We start from the raw sequence: 19,696 nt of genomic DNA on the forward strand, positions 1-19,696 counted from the left end.
GCAACGTTTAGTCTATCGGCCTTTTATTTTTTTTTATTATTAAATTATTTGTGATTAATTTATTTTATCACAAAATTAAAATAAATTAATTTACGATATTAAAATGGTCAAAAAATTATTTTCTTCACTTTTAATCATATCAACACATAAATTAAAGAAAAAAAATTAATTATAAAGACGCTTTTAAAACGAATACGTAAAAATTAGGTAAATTAATTAATAATAATAAATTAATTTTAAAAAACAATACCGATAACTAGGAAACGAAGGTAGCAGTTAGAGTGAACAGATGTAGAAAAAAATGGAAGTGATGGGTAAAAAGAAAGAAAGATCGGCAAAACAAACTCAGATCAAAGAAGTTATATTTATCTCAAGTACCGGTACGTCAGCAAATCTGGATACGGTAATTTTCTTGGTATAAAATTAATTATTTTTATTATTAATAAAATGTACTATTTTATTTTTGTACCGAGTAAAGAGTTTTACTCCTTACTACAGTACATCAGTCTGCACGTATGTCGAATGCAAGATGGATTCAGTAAGTTTTAAATACATGTCATTTAATGCTGGATGTCAATTAATACAGTACGCGGCTCGGATTATTAGTTTAGTACAAATTCACGTCCCAACCCCTTTCTGCTAATATTAAATTTAATCGTTCAAAGATTATTTTATTAATAATTGTTTTTTAGAACAATATTAACTTATAAATGCTTTAAGTTTAGGCTATGGACAATTTTAGTATTAAATTTTGTAAGTCGAACATATATATTATTGTAATGACTAATCGTATACATATATTTCATGTTTGCGGATGAGTAAATAAATAATAATTAGTACGTATAATTTTATATATACGATAACTATAAAGTTTGAAAACACAAAAGAAAAAATTCCTATTGAAGTCAACTTTTTAGCTCCTCAAAAAAGAATCTGTTTGTTGTTATTCATTGAAATTTACATTCCTGACGTATAGAATGTAAAGAAGATAAAACAGAGGGGAATTTTTCGGGCTTTCACAAATTTTTACAATAACATCACGTTGTTTTATTCTGTTGATAACACGTCCTGACTATATTTAGCGACACTGCTTTCATATTATTATTTAATTCCTTACGCTTATTAATAATGACGAAATTGAAATACAGTAATAATAAAAAAGGAAATAATTTTATTTTTAACGGAAGTGAAATAAACATTTTATTATTTATTTTTGTTTCATTATATCTTATTCGTTCTTGAAATTTTAATTTAATTATATGATTACTATCTGTTCTGATTCATTTATTAGTTTATCCTAAATTTGTTTTCTTTTATGTTAAAAATATTTTGGTTTGATTTACGTTTATAATTTATTTACTGTTATATAAATGAATTCTCTTATCCAGTAATTCAAGTTTTTAAATATAATAATTATACTATCTATTTTTAAATTGCTAACATCATTATTTTATACTATTATTTACCGCTACCCGGTTGACACAATATATGTATCATTATACGTTATGCATTATTTCTCACAAGCAGATACGAGGTGTGTGAGAAAATCAATGAGATTGGTAACACTGCGAGTGATCTAGCAACGCTGTGTCTACCGGTCTGTGCTAGACCGGTTTGTTCATCCCTATTACATGCTCAGTACGAGTTTCAACTCCGTTTAGCCAACACATTATTTTTGACAGCGCCATCATTGAAGTTGTGTTTTTGTTGTGTGTTACGAAAATGGAACATCGGAATTTAGAGCCACGTTGTGCAATCAAGTTTAGTGTTAAACTTGGGGAATCCGCGAGTGTAATTTTTGAAAAGTTAAAACAGGCTTATGGGGAACATTGCTTATCAAGAGCACAAGTTTTCCGCCGGCACAAATCATTTTTGGAAGGCCAAGAACTCGTTGAAGATCAACCTCTACCAGGGAGACCTTCAACTTCAAAATCTGACGAAAACGTTGAGCGTGTGAGGGTTCTCGTGAGATCAGATCGTCGTTTAACAATAAGGATGATGAGAGAACAGTTAAATTTAAACACTTTTACCGTACATCAAATTTTGACAGACGATTTGGACATGCGAAAGGTTTATGCGAAATCGGTGCCGAAAAACCTCACAACGGAACGGAAGGACAATCGAAGAAACGTGTGCGTTGATCTTTTTGAGAGGATTGACAATGACCAAGAATTCTTCAATCGTGTGATCAGAGGTGATGAATCCTGGATGTTTGAATACGATCCTGAAACAAAGCGGCAAAGCGAAGAGTGGCAAATTCCGTCATCTCGACCGAAAAAAATGTCGAACGAGCAAATCAAAGATCAAAACCGTGCTGATTTGCTTTTTTGACAGTAGAGGTATCGAGCATAAAGAATTTGTTCCTCCAGGACTAACTATCAACAGAGTTTTTTACAAAGGTGTCCTTGAAAGGCTCAGGAAAAGAGTGATTCGCGTGAGACCGGGCATTGTAGACAAGTGGATGCTTCATCATGACAATACCTCGTGTCACACGGCATTTCCATCAGGGAATGTTTGACCTCAAAACGTATTCCCACGGTTCCTCAACCCTCTTATTCACCTGATTTGAGTACTTGTGACTTTTCCTTTTCCCGAAATTGAAATATATCTTAAAAGGACGTCATTTTGAACTCGGGAGAACATTCAAAAGACTTTCAACGACCAGTTAAAACCAGTTGATGCTTTCCAGCGCTGTTACCAGGAGAGGGAACAACTCCGCCGGTGTATTCACCACTTTCAAGTGGATAATATTGTTCTTTGAAAAAAATAAAAACTTTGTTAAGTAAAAAGTGAGTCTCATTACTTTTCTCACACACCTCGTATATAAATTCGAAAATATAGTTTGATGAAAAAACGTTAACAAAAATTAAATCTCTGAAACAAGGTGGCCGTTTTGACATTTAAATGATCATTTGTAAAAACGTTTACAAAACTATTTAACTTTTAACTTGGTTACTTTTAACTTTTAAAAACTATAAAAAGTTTTATAAAAATACCGACGCTAATTATACGTTTTTCTTTTTTGTTCCAGATTTTATTTACAAATCGGTGACATCTTGTTAAGACCTTAAGTAAATTTGATCGTTCACAAATACTTGAAAGAAAATTCCCGTCGAAAATATATAATAACTACGAACTAGGATTACAACTTGTGCGGAGAGTTCATACACTTTAAACTCGAAAAAACAGGTCCATCGATAACATAAAAAGTCAAACTATAACCGGAAACGAAAAAAGAAGAAAAAGATGAACACCGAGAAAGAGAAAATGAAATAAAAGAAAATGCAAATAAAAATAGCGAAGATTAAGGAAAAAAGAGCAGTCAGAGGATACGTTACCGTAAATCACAGAGTCACTAAGGTCCAGTACGTAGAGACATTTAAGTCTTTTAACGTCCTATCCATTTTCTAGGAAATTCAAGGCCGTGTGATATATATGGTTGTTCAGGCGCAGTTCATATCTAGAACTGAGACGTTTTATTTCTTCCCGGACGCAGCGTAAACCGAAATATTCATGGATCTCACTATTTTTATCAAAACACGGGCACCCCTTCGATAGACTTCATTAACTTGTTCTGGAAATGCTACCAAATCTCCAAGATGCTCTTGCTTCTCGGTAGTTCAATTCCATAAGTCCAAAACGGTTTTAGGAATGCTGAGCACAATAACAGCTTATTGGATAATGATAACTGAGACTTCCTGCCTAGCAATCGGTGTATTTCCTTACGCTTGACGTTTAATTGCTTCCTCTTTTCCCGTACATGGATCTTTTACGTTAGGCGACGATCCAGGTGAAGGCCTAGGTACCTTACGCTTTCGATATACGGAATTAAAACGTCATCTAGGCTCGTTCGCGGATAGTCTTCTCTCCTCGTAGCGAATGTCACACGACTTGACTTCGCTTGGTCGAAGTCCTTATCTTCCACTTACCCAGTCGCCTTATGATTCGGTTTAACCCAGATTTCAGAATCGTCGAAGCTACAGTCGGGTTCACATCAACGGCTAGAATTTCGTCAACAAAAGAAGCAACGGTGATATTTTCCGCAGCAAAGTTGGAGCATAGAAGAGCAACCGTAACCGTGCCTTGGGGTATTATAAATTTTAATTATAAACAAAATAAAAGGTTATTGTAAAAAAATTAATTAATTTTTTAAATAATTATTTAGTATAGCTCTCTACGTAAAAAATGAGGTGCAGTAATTTGTTGCTTTACGCTATTCCTTTTAATACTTATGATTTTGACGAGTCAAAAAATCATCTAAGGTACGAGTGATACTAGTTGGAGATAATTATAGGTGGATTAATGATACTATACGACAAAATCAGTGGTGAACAGAATAAAGCTGTCGTTTGTAGGGTAGATTACTGTAGGGTAGATTACCTGAGGGGTAGATTCTACCCCTCAGCTCTTAGATTCCGGTATATATCTGTATTCGACTCGGCGATGAAGGAAACATGAAACCTCTTCGCATCACATTTTATCTGCTGTTCTTGAAACTGGCTGCGACGTTTTCGGGAATAATTGATATTTAATTTCAAGTCGAATGCAACTATTTGGTTATTGCATTTAACATATTATGGACAATATATAAAGTCTGTTTCAGTTTGTTAAAAATTAATAATATTTCATAATATATCGATGTTTTAATACGACTGAAAGTGGGAAAACCTATTTTAGTCTTTAATAAAGGAGGTGTTAGATTAAGCTTAACCTATATATGATATCTTTAGAAAACCTCTTCTTAAAATTTGTTTCCGTTCTATAAAAAAAATATGTATTCTGTTTTCCTTTTTTGATTCTAATTCTTTTAATTTTTATTACTAATTGCCGGGAAAGTCATGCAATACTTTGCCACCGTTTGTTTTATATCAACAGTAAAAAATTTTAATTTAAATAAAAATACAATGAAAATGACTAATCGCAGAATGAAAACAACGCTAACAAAATTATAATTTATATAATGGTAAATTTAACAGGAAACAATAATAATACTTGGTCTAAATAGTAGTTTTATTAAATAAATTGCGTATATGTTATATTCAGTACACATACAAATTATAATTTGTATAAATTAACAGTAAAAAACATAAAACCACATGTATACACAGGGCTAAATAGAATTTTTATTTGCATTTCCACCTTATCACCCTACAAAGCTTACGGTTTATTTTGGCCCTAATTTTTTGTTCTAAAAAAAAAATAATCGATCAGTTTAGGTGACATACTACAAGGTGTAAGTCATTCCAGAAATTAGGACAGTAATTCTCAGGAAAAACAGCCATTCCATTTAAGGCTTAAAATAAGTGTGTGAGCCTAAGCGGTTTCCCGATGCCTTTTCCATTAACTCAAAATCGGTATTGAATATCACAATTTCAATTCAAGTTTATTGAAATGCAGTTGATATTCAGTCCGTCAAGTGACGCCTTCATTTAGTTCATTATATAGACTGTCTTTATGGTGAACATCAATAATTTCAGGTAAAAACTCTTAGTACCTCTTTTACTTCAATTGTTTTACGTATGTTACAATCGTACGAAAGACTGAGAAAGATGTTTGTAAACGACTATGTAATGAAATATATTAATACATTCTTTTTTATCGTGAAAAATGTTTTCAGTACACAATTTTTATCCAGTAGAAGGATAATTTTCTATACGATTAAATTAAAAAAAAAGACTACAAAATTATTTTCCTTACATTTATTTATTTACTTGTAACTTTAATTTAAAATGTTACAAAATGCTATTGAACAGCTAGAAGCGTACGACACAAATCAAGTCATCAAATGATAATAATTATATTCGTAATATTTCATACACCAATATTGTATTAAAACGTAGCAGTGAAAATTTTAAACATAAAGCTATACTTATAGGATGTCACAATCATAAAATCATTAAAAATTAAACTATACAAGTATTTAAATGTAAAATTATTAAAAAAAAAAACAAAATAATATACAAAAAAAAAATCGCTTAACTTTTAACTTGTAGCAATAAAAACATTAAAATAATAATAATAATAATAAGTTATACGTTTCTTCAATATTAAGATAAAAAAATTGAGGGTGATTATAGATTTATTTGCCAGTCACTTTTTTGTTAAAATATGGAATTTCATTTCATTACTTTCTCTTCAACAAATCGGCGAAGAATATCCATTTTTTTAAATCTAACAATTAACTATCTAATAACCAGTTTTTCGTATTGTTCTGGTACCAATATTTTCATTTTTGGAATAGTGAAACGTTTTTTTGAAACGATTTTAGTTACCAAAAATTTCTTTTATGAATAATTATTTACAACAATTATAAAAAAAAACAAACGTAAATATTCGTGTTGATAAGCTGGTAAAAAGAGTGTGTACACTTATGGAAAAATACAATTTTATATCAGTAATTAGGGAAGAAATATTTGTTTACGGCAAATGACCAGACACGCTTGCACTTCGCTACTTGAAGGAACGAGTCCATACCGCTGTCTTTCAGCCTCAGACTGCTTCGCTATCTCGAAGAACTAGATCTGCGTCCTGAAGATCCTTGAAAAGGATGCGGCTTCCCTTGGTTACGCGAGTCTGCAGAGATCGTATACATACAATCTAGAATTCGTAAACGGGATTCAGGTTTCCAATCTGCTAGAGACCAATTTAACAACACGGCTAAGAAGTACAACGAGTACACTCTCATCTACACAGACGGCTTTGTCTCGGCCGACGGATGTGGCTGTTCTATTGTAATCCCTGACACCGAGATATTACATAAGCTTAACGCCTGTTCTTCTGTGTTCTTTTGCGAGGCCTTTGCATTTTACTCCTCCTTGAAAGTTATTGAAACCCGTAGCGATGACAGCTTCTAGTAATCACCGACTCTAGGAGTGTATTTGAGAGCTTGAGCTACAAACGTTCTGAATCCATCGTCCAGATTATTCATGATATCCTTTCAAGGATAAATAAGACTGCGGTACTGGTACGGGTTCCTGGCCATTGTGACATCCTCGGGAACGAACGGGCCGATGAGGTTGCCAAGAGAGCTGCAATAAATGGCATCCGAGTACGATCGACATGTGAAAGAGACTTCATGAGATCAGTCCGTATAAAACTCGGGCTCAGTGGAGTAGGTTCTGGCTGCTGAGTCCTCCCACGGCATTAAATAATATCCAGGAGAATGTTTTCGAGAAACCTCCTTCCCCGAGCGACAAAAGAGTCCAAGTCATCTTAATTCGGCTAAGGATTGGATACACCAGGCTAATACACACTCATCTATTTGGCTATCCTCAGAAGATCTGTGATGCTTGCAAAGTCAAATGGTCCGTTCCCCATCTGCTCTTTGATTGCCCGGTCTTTGGAACCATCCGAAAAAACTTAGACCTGGGTTCGGATGTGAAATTTCTATTAAACCAAAAATAAGATGTAAAACGTCTGTTGCGGTTCTTCTCCTACAGTGGAGTGAAGAATACGATTTAGTGATTTTTGTGTGATTTACGCATTTTAGTTTGTGTTTGTTCTTGTTATTTGTCTATGTTTATTCTTTATTGTTCCTTTTTCTTTATTGTTTATGATTATGTTGTTTTATGTACCACTATATGACAGTGTTACTTTAATCCCTAATGACTGTAATTGTTGATGCGACTGTAAATAAAAGCATTAAAAAAGTATTTGTAAATAAATGTAATTTAAATCTTCGCGTCAGTACGGTTGATGTACAGTAAGTGATGATGGCTTCTGGAGTTATAAATTAAAGCCTTATTAGAGCAACTAATTAGTATTAATTTATTAAACGTTCGTGTAAGTACTTTCCCTTCGGTTACGGTTAATTTAAACGATTTTGTTTTTTTAATTTCAAATAATTTTAAGCGAGTTAAATATTTTCTTATCGTCCTAATTAATAAAAATAAATTAAAATAATCATTCATAACTGAAGTAGCTATTGCTTGAAAAAAAAATGGCCGATTACTGGAAAATCATTTGTAAAAAAATATCAAATAAGACAAGAAGAACGAGAAATAAAATCGGTACGGTTCTTAACAGGAAATATTTTTTGTTTTTCTTTTGCGTGAAATAAAATAGAGTCGGATTAACGAACGAGTAATAAAAAGTGTAGTTTTTGTTTTATTTTTTGTATCTTAAAAAAAATTGATGACTATTTTAATGTTTTTATTATCTCCTAAATGTTTTTTTTTTTAATTTCAAATCGGTGAGCCCCTTTGTTCAGTTTTTGGCTTCAAAATCAAGGCTATTAAATCTTTATAAAAATCAAAAAGGAATGAAGAGAGAATGAAAAGAGGCTGCTGCACCAAGCTTGATTCTCTCTGGACGATGAAGACTCTGGAATTCTGCAATATGTATTATTATGTTTACAGCATTTTGAATCAATTACGAAGAGAATGCTGAGAAATTAAAATTAAAATTTTGTTAACGAGATTGAGATAAGTCCTTCTCGGAATAAGGAAAATTATTGTTTTTTTACCCTAAGTTTTTTAAATAATTTTTTTTAATTTCTCATATGAAAATATTTTGAACGAAATTATATCAGCTGTGTATTACTACGTTCAGTAATACAATACTAGGCAAATAATTAAACCAAATCAGCTGATTTGGAAGTCGAGAGTTCCAGCGTTCAAGTCCTAGTAAAGCCAGTTATTTATATACGGATTTGAATACTAGATCGTGGATACCGCCGGTGTTCTTTGGTGGTTGGGTTTCAATTAACCACACATCTCAGGAATGGTCGAACTGAGAATGTACAAGACTACACTTCATTTACACTCATACATATCATCCTCATTCATCCTCTGAAGAATTATCTAAACGGTAGTTACCGGAGGCTAAACAAGAAAAAGAAAGAAAGGCAAATAATTAAACCAAATCAGCTGATTTGGAAGTCGAGAGTTCCAGCGTTCAAGTCCTAGTAAAAATATTAACAGAAGAAAAGTTAAACTTTAAAACAGAGAAATCTTTGAAATATAAACGAAACAAACATTAACAGTTCTAAAACAAAAAACAACAGATAGCCAAGGAACGGGATAGAGCCTGATTTAGGACCTAGATCAGTAAGAGGACTGAAGATCACCAGCAAGGAATCAGAGTTCCATACAAAACACCTGAGACTCAGGCGAAGAAAGTGACTTGAAGGTGAAGGGGCGAAGGACAGCCCCCTGTGAAGCTGTCGTGCGTCTGCACTTGTGCGGGTCGGCGACGGTGATGAAGCACGGGGACTCTGGACCCCTGGACCTTAAAGGCACCTCCTGGGTCCGCGCAATGCTTAAACTGCAGGACCGACCCCGGAGGAGGAGAAACGGTGAGATAGGAGTTTTAGTCGGTAGGGTGCGGGTACACATAGGCTCTTAATAACATCTAGCCGAACCCGTGTGAGTCCGACACTCCCCCATTTATGGGGGGGGGGGGGGTGGTGCGTAAATGGCTTTTCTCAGACTCTTCTATAACAAAAGAAAAAAAAAAGCTTTATACTCCTTAAATGAACCGACTTTGAGGAGGTAATCTTTGGTATTTCCATTTTAACTTTTCTTATAAACTAATGGTAAATTATATTTCTAAATAAATGATTTAAAAATATTTTTAATTTTTTGTCATCATTATTATTGAATTTTTTTGCAGCGTAATATCATTCTGACATTAAATTACTTTTATATATTTATACAGAATATCTAGAAAATTAATTTTGAAAATTAATTTGAAAATCAAATTAATTAATTTGACAGCCTTTTAGAGAGCCTCAGCTCATTCGTCGTAGTAGTTATTTAACATTCTTTCTTTACAACCCTTCGCTTATTTTTGTCATGACGTTAGTTTTTCTTGTTTTTCCGTTTCTTGGGAACTGCCTTTTTCATTTGTGTAACGTATTTTTTTAATTTATCCAAATTAAAAAAAAAAAAACAAAACTAAAATTAAATCATGAAATTATAACCTGTGTTATCCGAAACTACGTTATCCGAATCCCCATTTAACTTGATCGTTGCCGAACGAAGTAAAGATTATGAATTTCTACGGGACAGAATAAAATTGTATCGATAAAGACAAATTGAAGTATTTCTGCAGTAGGTTAGACGTAAACATCGTTTTTTCCGAAAGAGGGCGCTGATCGCAGCATTTTTTTGTGTTTGTTCCTGTTCCCCTGGGTCGGTTCAACAATCAAGTATTACTAAGCCCAGGGGAGTGTCCTTGCGAATCTAATGAGCCTCCTCAGCTACCGGCAGGTCGGCTCACCGGTTCCGGATCTTTTCCTTATTCTCATCTTGCCTCTGCCTATAACCGCTAAGGCCAGGGACACCGGGCTCGCTATGCCATTCTTGCGCCCTACCCCAGTAGCCGGGTCTTGGTCATTTTTTCCCTACAATAACTCCTCCCACTTTTTGTAATCTACTTCCTTTGCTCGTATAACCTCATCCACGAATCTCTCTGTTGTTAGCCATTTCTCTTTACCTCTTCACATTTATTTTGTTGTAGTTTCAGGGGTAATCTCTTTTGCGTTATATCTTGCTTTTACATCCTCCCAACGTGCGCATTAAAAAAAAGGTGTGACAGGGAGTGTCCTCTTGACCGCAGTACGCACAATTTGGGAGCTCCCTTCTCTTAATCCTGTATAAGTATGCACCGAATCCTCCGGGAACGGAGAAGAATTGTGACAGGTAGTACCCCAGGTCGCCCTGTTTCCTCCCCAACCACGGTCCTAGCTCAGGAATAAGCTTCTTTGTCCACACCTCAGTCGTAGCGGCGTGGACAAATTCCACTTCTCTTGCCATTCTTATAGCAAGAGATCAGTGGCGTCCTCTCCACGCCCTCATGGATCCGTTTCATTTGGATAGCCCGTAACTGGATCGGCGGTACCCCGACCAGGACTCCTGCCGTATCCGCCGATACCGAACGGTATCGGCGGATACCGAATAAGGCCGACCATAAAAGTCCATAAAGACCATAAAGGTCGGCCTTTCATGCGGTGGTCCCAGGTTCGAATCCCGGTCAGGTAATGGCATTTTCACACACGCTACAAATCATTCATGTCATCCTCTGAAGCAGTACATAACGGTGGTCCCGGAGGTTAAAAACAATCACAAAAAACGATAGGACTGTATTTATTAAATAATTTAATGCATTTTTTAAAATTATTCAGAAAATAAAAAATGCACATTATTCTTTTTGTTATTATTATTAATAACTGCCCGTAAATATGAAACAAAAAACCATAAACTTCAGTTACTTCAATGAAACCCGTAATATCTGATTACGGTCGGGCATAATTAATTTGGTAACTAGGGTTTTACTGTACGAAATAACTTAATAAAAAACGGCTTTAAAATTCATTAAAACTTAAAGAAATATTAAAGTAAAAAAGTAATTAATATTTATTTAATTAATTCAACAATTTTAGCATTACTAACGGTACGGTTCGCGTAAAATCTCTTATTATTTATTTCTATTTAATACGCTAGTTACAAAATTCGATTACTTTTTAATAATAATAATCATTATTTGGCCATATTAAGCAATAAATTCGTCGCTAATTTTAATTTTCTTACCTTCCTGCATAAAATAAAAAGAAGTGTGTGTACGGACGTCATCGTGTCCTTGAAAATTGTAATTTTAATAAAATGATCGATAACGTTCATACTGATGTACGTTAGACGGTGGCAGGGCCGTTGAAGTGGGGCACGGGCCACTTTCCAGTTACCATCGATGATTACAAACGCGGTTCAGACCGCATCGACGACCGCACGAGGAACAAACCGCAACAGCTAGTCGAGTCGAAAGCTTCGTTCGTATAATCTGCTAGTTTTAACCAGCAGTGTGTTTAGTGTATACAAAGTGAATAGAGCAGGTCAGTATCACGATGCGTAAATATATCTTATTATCGTAATATTTAGATATAAGTATTTACTGTGAAATAAAATTATTGTTTTTAAGTTTTACGACTTTTATTTTTAGAAAAAATAAGTGTTAGCTTATTACATTACAGTGTTACGTTTATAAACATATACGTATTATTATTTTTTTTAATTTTAAAGTGGAATTCGCGATCTAAAGCAAAACGATAAGAAGCGACCGTAAATCATATTTATAATGCGATGAATTTTTTTAACCGCACGGTGATCTGTTCACTTCGGAACAATAACCAGATTTTTTTTGGAATTAAAAACTTAATAGGAAATGTATAAATGAGATAATTAACTGTACAAAAATTAATATTTAGGAAAAATAATTTACGAAAGATGCTAATTATTTGATTGCCGATTGTACGGATGTTCGTTTGACCAGATCGATCTATTTTATTACGTAAATTTTTATATAAACAAAATGGAATTAAAAAAAAATTAAAGTATTAAATAATATTGTTTAAACAGAAAACCTATTTTTAAAAAGGATTTAAAAATTAAAAAAAAAAATAATTATTTAATTCCTTCATTTAATTCCTTAAACTAGTTCATTTTTTAATATTTTAAAATTTAAAGAGGTTAGGCCGATATAATCAACTCGTAATATTTTAAGTCTTATTTGAAAAATATAAATTATTGTGATTTTTATTTAAGTACCGCAAAAATCTTAAGTTACATAAGTAAATATAAACTGTAAAGCGACTACTCATGATAAATTCATTAAGAGGAAATAGTACATAGTTTAAATTAATCAGGTACGTTTCGCATAACGTCAATTATTATTAACTGTTTTAACTATTTAATTAAACCGTTCGAATTCTTTTCAGACTTTCGTAATTTTCTACGAATAAAGTTTTATAGATATAAGAGACGTTTATTTAACTGAAATTTATTCTTTAAATTTTCTGTTGTTTTGTAATTATTATAGGTTTTTTGTTTTCGTGAGTTTTACTTTAATTGTACTGAAATAAATTAATTACAAATTTTTTTTAGTTTTACTTATTTTTTAAATTTCTATTAAATAGATAAGAAATAAAGCATTAAAATTAATTAATTATTCGGAATTCGGATTATTTGAATACAACTTGCAAGGTTAATAAGAATAATTGAACAAATACGGATGGTTAGGCCAAAATAATAACAAAAATAAGAAAATTTATTAAATAATAAAAACCGTATATTAATTTTGAGAATATATATAAAAACCGCATCGGTAATTAATATCTATTTATTTTGAATAAAGTAAGATAAATATTTTTCGTAGTGCTGACGTTAACGTCAACGGTATGAAAAGAATAGTTGAGTTTTTTTTTTAAACTCATTGCTAAATTGCATCGCCACTTAACTATCGATAAAAACTCAATAATGAATATTTTAAATTCCAAATATCCAAGAGTTACCAAGGATGCGTTGTAATTATCAGAACACGCGTAGCTTTTAATTTGTCGTAGTTTGTATTTTTATTTTAAAAGAAAAAAAATGTATTTGATGTTATTAAATATGAAAAATAAACCGGATAGTTAAACAGGAATATTTACACGTAAATTTCTTTAAAAAAAATTCAATTTTTATTAATCTTAAACGGTAAATTTTTTTTATAAAAGAAAAATAAATATAAATTACAATAAAAGTAATTAAATTCATCGTTGCGTTTTTTTATTTTAAATATTGAGGTAAATATATTAGTTATAAATCTTTGAAACCCGGTGACTTTAACACTTCATACTTCTTTGATCGGAGACTTAAACGCGTTTACAAACAGTTTAAGTTTAAATAAAGGCAAATATGAAATTTATTTTGTTTTAAGAAATTTCTGTATCAGTAAATGTGTATTACACGCATATAAATAAAACTCAAAAATTTAATTCTTCTGGCTTAATTAATTTTCAATTTCTTTTAAAATTAATCAAGTACCTAAATTCTATTTTTAACGAAAATGATGTTTTTACTGTTATATATTAATCTGCAATTAAGGTTTAAATAGAGTTGTATATTTTATAATCTATTGATTTATATAAATTTATAAGTAAAAAATGAAGTTTATACTATGAAAGTCCGTACGCCGAATAATGTCCAAACTGGTTTTATTATCGCTAAAATTATTATTTATAACTAGTATATTCGCTAGTTTTCCATAATGGATAATTTAAAAAATATTACGTAATAAGCTTAAAACAAATAATATAATTAGATAAAAGAAAAAAAAAACTATCGGTAAATTACGACGAATTTTATGTAAATTTAAATTTCATAAACTTTGAACAACAATTTAATTCTTAAAAAAGAATTTTTTAAAAGAAAGTTAGTTAGATGTTACGTTAATAGTTATCATTAAAGCTTTCTCATTTATTGGAATGTAATGTCTATTTGTTAAGATAGAATAATTTATTTAGGCGTTAATTTTTTTGTAGGACAATTGTTTGATCTTTCTTTTTTTAAAAATAAAAAACAAAACAAGACTTGTTTTTACTCGTATTAATGATATTACTAGGTTTATCGCGTCACATATTTTCAATTTATTAATTAATTTTTTTATTTAAATTCAATATAACAGAGAATTACGTGTATGAGAATTAAAAACAAAACGAGGATTAAAAACTAAATTGAAATCGAAAATAATAGCTTATTTTAAAATTAAAGAAGGAATTAAACGTGACATTAATTCTGATCATTAATTTGCACGCGATTTGATTGATAATTTAACACGTTTTTTAATAGGAACTGTCTATTAGAGACGGTTCTATTATATTCAGTACGTTCATATAAAACTATTACACATGATTCACGCTAATTACTGGTGATTAAAATTAATAAAAATCTGCACGATGCTTTTGTTTTGATATTAAAATCAGATTCAATGTAAATCATACTATTATAAGATATGCAAATCGTTAATTTACTCTGTAGATATATTAACTCAGTACTTTATTATATTTGCCCTGAATACCGCTGTATGTTGAGTAAATAACTTATACCTTCAGTTCTTTTCATGAGAAATATAATTAATTAAAAACTACAACAATAAAAAGGAATGTATTAGAATAAAATAAAAACTAAAGGAAATATTTATTCCTAGTCAACGTGTTCGTAGTCAGTATTCCGGTAATGAAAATTTGCGACAATATGTTGCTGAACGTTTTTGTTATTTATGCAGAACATATAATGTAATGTAAAGTAGTATTCTTTTATATGTTTATTTATTTACTTAACTTTCTATAAGAAAGACGATTAAAAAAAACAATAAGTAAATAAACAGCTTAGCACCGTGAATCCTAGCAACAGAATTAAATTATTTTTGTTAAAACTAATTATTATCAGTTACTCCTTTTTTTAGGGAATTTTCAAAGAATTTGGAAATCGTTACTGCTCCCGGTTATATTTATATTCGTATGTATGGGTAGATGTATGTAAAAAAAAAAATTTCCTTTCTACCGGTCGCAAACGCTAACTAATTTTGACGAAACTTGGTTTATAGAGCCATATTGGTTTTTAAGCGAATCGGTTAACAGGAACCGGAGTTAGATGCAAAAAACCGGGGTTCTGGGTACGTCTTCAAGGTTTTCGTGTTGTAACTTGAAGAATGATATGATAAATAGCTAAAATTAGATTTTTTCGAGAACCGTCAATTGGAAGTCGGTCTGCCAACGGTCCCAAAACATCAAGTTTGTAGCCCAAATCAAATTTTTGCAACGCCAGGTGCTCGCTAGTTTTGATATAGTATCCAAAATGCGATCGGGTAAAAGGAAAGAGGTTGGAGTACAAAAAACACAGTTTTGAAGATTTAATCGTTTCGGGTCGATTTGAACTTTTGTCTTTTGTGAAAACGACTCCAAAACCACACAAATTAGAGTAACAGTATCAAAGCGGGTTGTCGAGCAAAGCGTTAAGCAATTGACAGTCACAATTCAAGAACTGTGTGAAAAGGAGGAAGAAAAAACGCAAATATGCCAACGTATTGACTGTGGGTTTACTAACCCGCATTTATTGATAACGGGTTTGATTGCCCTGCTCTTGGGGAGGCCAGAACCGGGCCACCCTGGAACTTAGAGGTCAAGGGAAAAATTGGCCACTCACAATTCGGCGAGTCAATGTGGCGAGAGCCGCATTGTCGGACCGTGTGGGAGTTTCTAGATGCGGTTGCTTTGTTCAACCGACATCCGGCATCCGGTAGTGTGCGCTTAAGGGAAAGACTCTTACCGCGTTGGGAAGCTAACCCTGAGTATGGTTGACCTCCAGCCAATTATTATGGTTCCAAGCGCTATAAAATGGGGGACAGGTACTTGCTGGCATTCAGAGACCTAGGCGTGGCAGCGAATTGCTGCCTAGACGAAATAAATTTTATTATGGATGTCATATATATTTTTGGTAGTTGACGGGGTGCATCTACCCGTTTTAGTAAATATATGACACATGAGCAGTTGGAATACGTAAGCCGGTGGTGTATGGCGCCGCGCTTAGTCCGCTCACGCTGTTAGGTAAGCCCTAAGAGCTATCTTAGGATACTGGTCGCTAAAATTTCAAGTCTCAGTTGCCGTCTGTAGCACAGACATTCGGTGTTATGCTTTAGGACAACCGAATGGGGTGATGGCGGGAGAAATTCCAAGCAAACTAAGTATAACGTATTTATTAGCATGAAATACAAAAAAACATCCGAAGCAACATTATATCCAAAAATTATCACAGTAGTGCAGCATCCTTTCTTTCTTAACTAAAACCGGAAATACACCTTTTGTTGCACTTACTCTGACAGACTTTTTATAATTAAAACTATTAAAAACACAATTAAATGAATAACTTGTACTAAAAATCCGTTTTGAAGAAACAAAGATTTTTCTGAAAACGCTTAAAAAAGATAATATAAAAAAGTAATAAGAGAAAATAATTAATTTTAAGAAGTAAAAAAAAAAATCTTTTTACTAGATTTTCTAATTTCGTTAAATGTTCGCGCAACAATCAGAAATTCAACCTGGTGCTAAATGAATCTGTTTTTAGGTACCGTAAAATAGATTTAAAGTAAAAACGTAATAAAAAAAAAAACTTTTAGGTATTTGAATATAAAATTAAACAACAACTTGATTTTTGATAAAGGTTACATTTATTTTTATTAAAGATAAAAATAAAATTTTCAATTTTATAACCTAAATCATTAAAAATTATATATATATATATATATATTAGTTCTATACATGTAGAAATAAAATATTAACGGACGGGAATTTATTAACCCTTAAACTCTCCTACGATATTTGAAAAATGTTCCTAAACGTGAATACATGTTGTTCAGAGAATAATAAACGAAAAGCATAGAAAAGAAAAGAATCACGCTAGAAAAATATATGAAATTGTTGTATTAAAACTACATTTTAAACCGTTCCGATGATATGTAGACTTGTAGATATCGACCTGTTACGATGAATATGTACAGACGCTTTACTAATATTTAAATTTTTAGTGTTTTTGTAATCGGAGATTCTGAAAACGGTGATAACTACAAAATTACTGAACGGGAATTTTTTTATCTAAAGTTTCTCTAGATACTTTCCTTTTTATTTTCTATGTAAGCAGAAATTATAACTATTTACAAAGGGTTGAAGTCAGTAAGAAAGAATGGCGTAGATTAATGCGAGTTTTTCGTGCTGGAGATAGATTTTCAAGATCCGACAGAACCGGTTGTATTTTAAAATTGCTCTGCGATTCCGTTGTCGGGCTCTAGTTAACAATACTCGTATATCTCGGTTTGCCGATCTACGAATGTAACATGCTGCAGGTACACCGTCGCACAAACAAAGAACGCAGGTGCTTTCGGACCCGAATGAAGAAAACTGTACTAAATTTTTGCAAACTTTTAGAATATTTTATGACAAAATCAATCTCTAAAAACATTTCTAGGTAGTAACAGTTTTATTTATTATATTTAGACTCGAAAATATGGTGATCTAATAGAATAAATTCAAAATAGATTCTTAATCGGGTCACTAATTACGTCTTCTATACTTTTTACCTAACTTACTGATAGATTATTGTTTATGAAGGTGCGTACCACGTAGCTTATATTTATTAGTATTTTTAAATACTCATTTGTTATTAATGTTGAGTCATGAGTACATTTTTTAGATACGGAATAAAAAAAAATAGTGTATTTTGTGAACGATTATATTTTTTACAATATATTTATAAATCGTATATATGTCTTTTCATTTCAAAAGAATTTCTATTTATTGTATCTTTGTTTGAAAATTTTATGGAATGGACACCATATGTTCAGATCCGTCTGAATTCGTTTAAATTAAAATATAAGATGAGGAGTTATTTGTCCGATAGAGGCTTGTCATCTGTTCGCCTATATAAATTCGTAGCTCAACAGATGTTGCTTAATTTAAAAAAATACCAGTCGGTGGATAAATAGTTAAAAGATTTGTAAAAATATTTTTTTTTTTTTTATGAAAATCGGTGTAAATCGTGACAATAGAAATTAAATAAAATATTGAGATTTATTTTTAAAAATCTTTATATTTTATTAATGTACGAGTATATTACAAATATTCTTAGAGCGTAACGATTGAGACGTATTATGTATTGTTTTTTTTAGAATTTGAATTAATATTAATAATCAAATAACGGAATATTCTTTTAAATGTTTTTTTATTAAAATAATAAAGAAATTTTTTATAAATTCTTATAATAGTCGGTTATACCTTTGTCGATGAGTTTGAAAAATATTTGATCTGATGCAAAGATATCTCTGAAAAAAATTTTTATTATTTTATTGATTATCGGCTGTTGTTAACTGATGTAATTTCCGTATCTCATAAATTAAATTTGCCTTATTAGCGGAGTAATAAATTAATTTTTCTCATTATTCTACTCCAAATCGGAGGATTTTGGTTCTGTAGTTTTGCAGTTATCAACAGTGACTATAAATTTTAGACTATAAAATTTTGTTCTGTTTTACACTTAATCTAGTTGTGCATTCGAAATAATTTTTATTTAAGGTTTGGGATTTAGCTTTATTAAAAAATAGAAAAACGATCGATCTATTTTTAACAATAGTTGAACCGACAAAGGAAAACTCTCGTCTGATGCGTAAGAAGACCTCTTCTTAGACATATATTTTTTTTAATAAAAAATGTTAAACGACAAATAAAAATCATTACGAAATATCAAAGGTTGATGACAGTCATCGACCTTTGATATTTCGTAAACCAAGGAAAGAGTACATTTCACGTTAAAACCTTTTTACTTGCGCGCTATTTATTATTCTTTTTTATAAGTTATTGACGTCTAAGATTATTAGCTTGAAAACAAACATTGCTCGCGGAAATATTTTATATTCCTACGTAGAGATTTTTAGGGACATTTATATTAGAAAAATATTGCGTAGAAATATGTCTTATGGCTTATTACAGAAAATAAGCCATCTGAAATTCAGAGAGTAAACTGCTTCAATAATACACTTAGATTTTATTTTAATTAATGATAAATAACAATACTCTACTAGTAATTATATTTAAAATATATCGTTTATTTATTTGTACAGAGGTTAAGTAGAAATTAAATTAAAATAAGTTTTTTAATATTCACAATAAAGGTAGGTTTCTGCACCGTATTAAGTCGTACGGATTCATTTTAAAATGAATCAGAGCTGATGTTTTTTGTTCATATTATTATAAGTCTAAAGTAATAAAGTAAGTACCGATTGAGCTTATTCTTTTTTTCCAAAACGCTTTTATTTCACGTATTCAATTTTAAATAATTTTTGAGATGGAGCTGTTTTGAAAATTAAAAAAATATTTGATATATATATGTGTGTG

General features: G+C 31.4%; 1 protein-coding gene across 1 annotated transcript in view; it reads left to right on the plus strand.

Annotated features, from left to right (window-relative positions):
• The first annotated feature begins 11,723 nt into the window (after positions 1–11,723).
• Positions 11,724–19,696, plus strand: part of LOC142321324 (uncharacterized) — a 153,540-nt gene continuing 145,567 nt past the window's right edge. The window contains exon 1 of the mRNA XM_075359316.1: positions 11,724–11,830. The gene's annotated coding sequence lies outside the window, so the exon portion shown is untranslated. The remainder of the gene's footprint in view (positions 11,831–19,696) is intronic.

This window comes from Lycorma delicatula, chromosome 3 (genome assembly GCF_047948215.1).
Source record: "Lycorma delicatula isolate Av1 chromosome 3, ASM4794821v1, whole genome shotgun sequence".
Taxonomy (NCBI): Eukaryota; Metazoa; Arthropoda; class Insecta; order Hemiptera; family Fulgoridae; genus Lycorma; species Lycorma delicatula.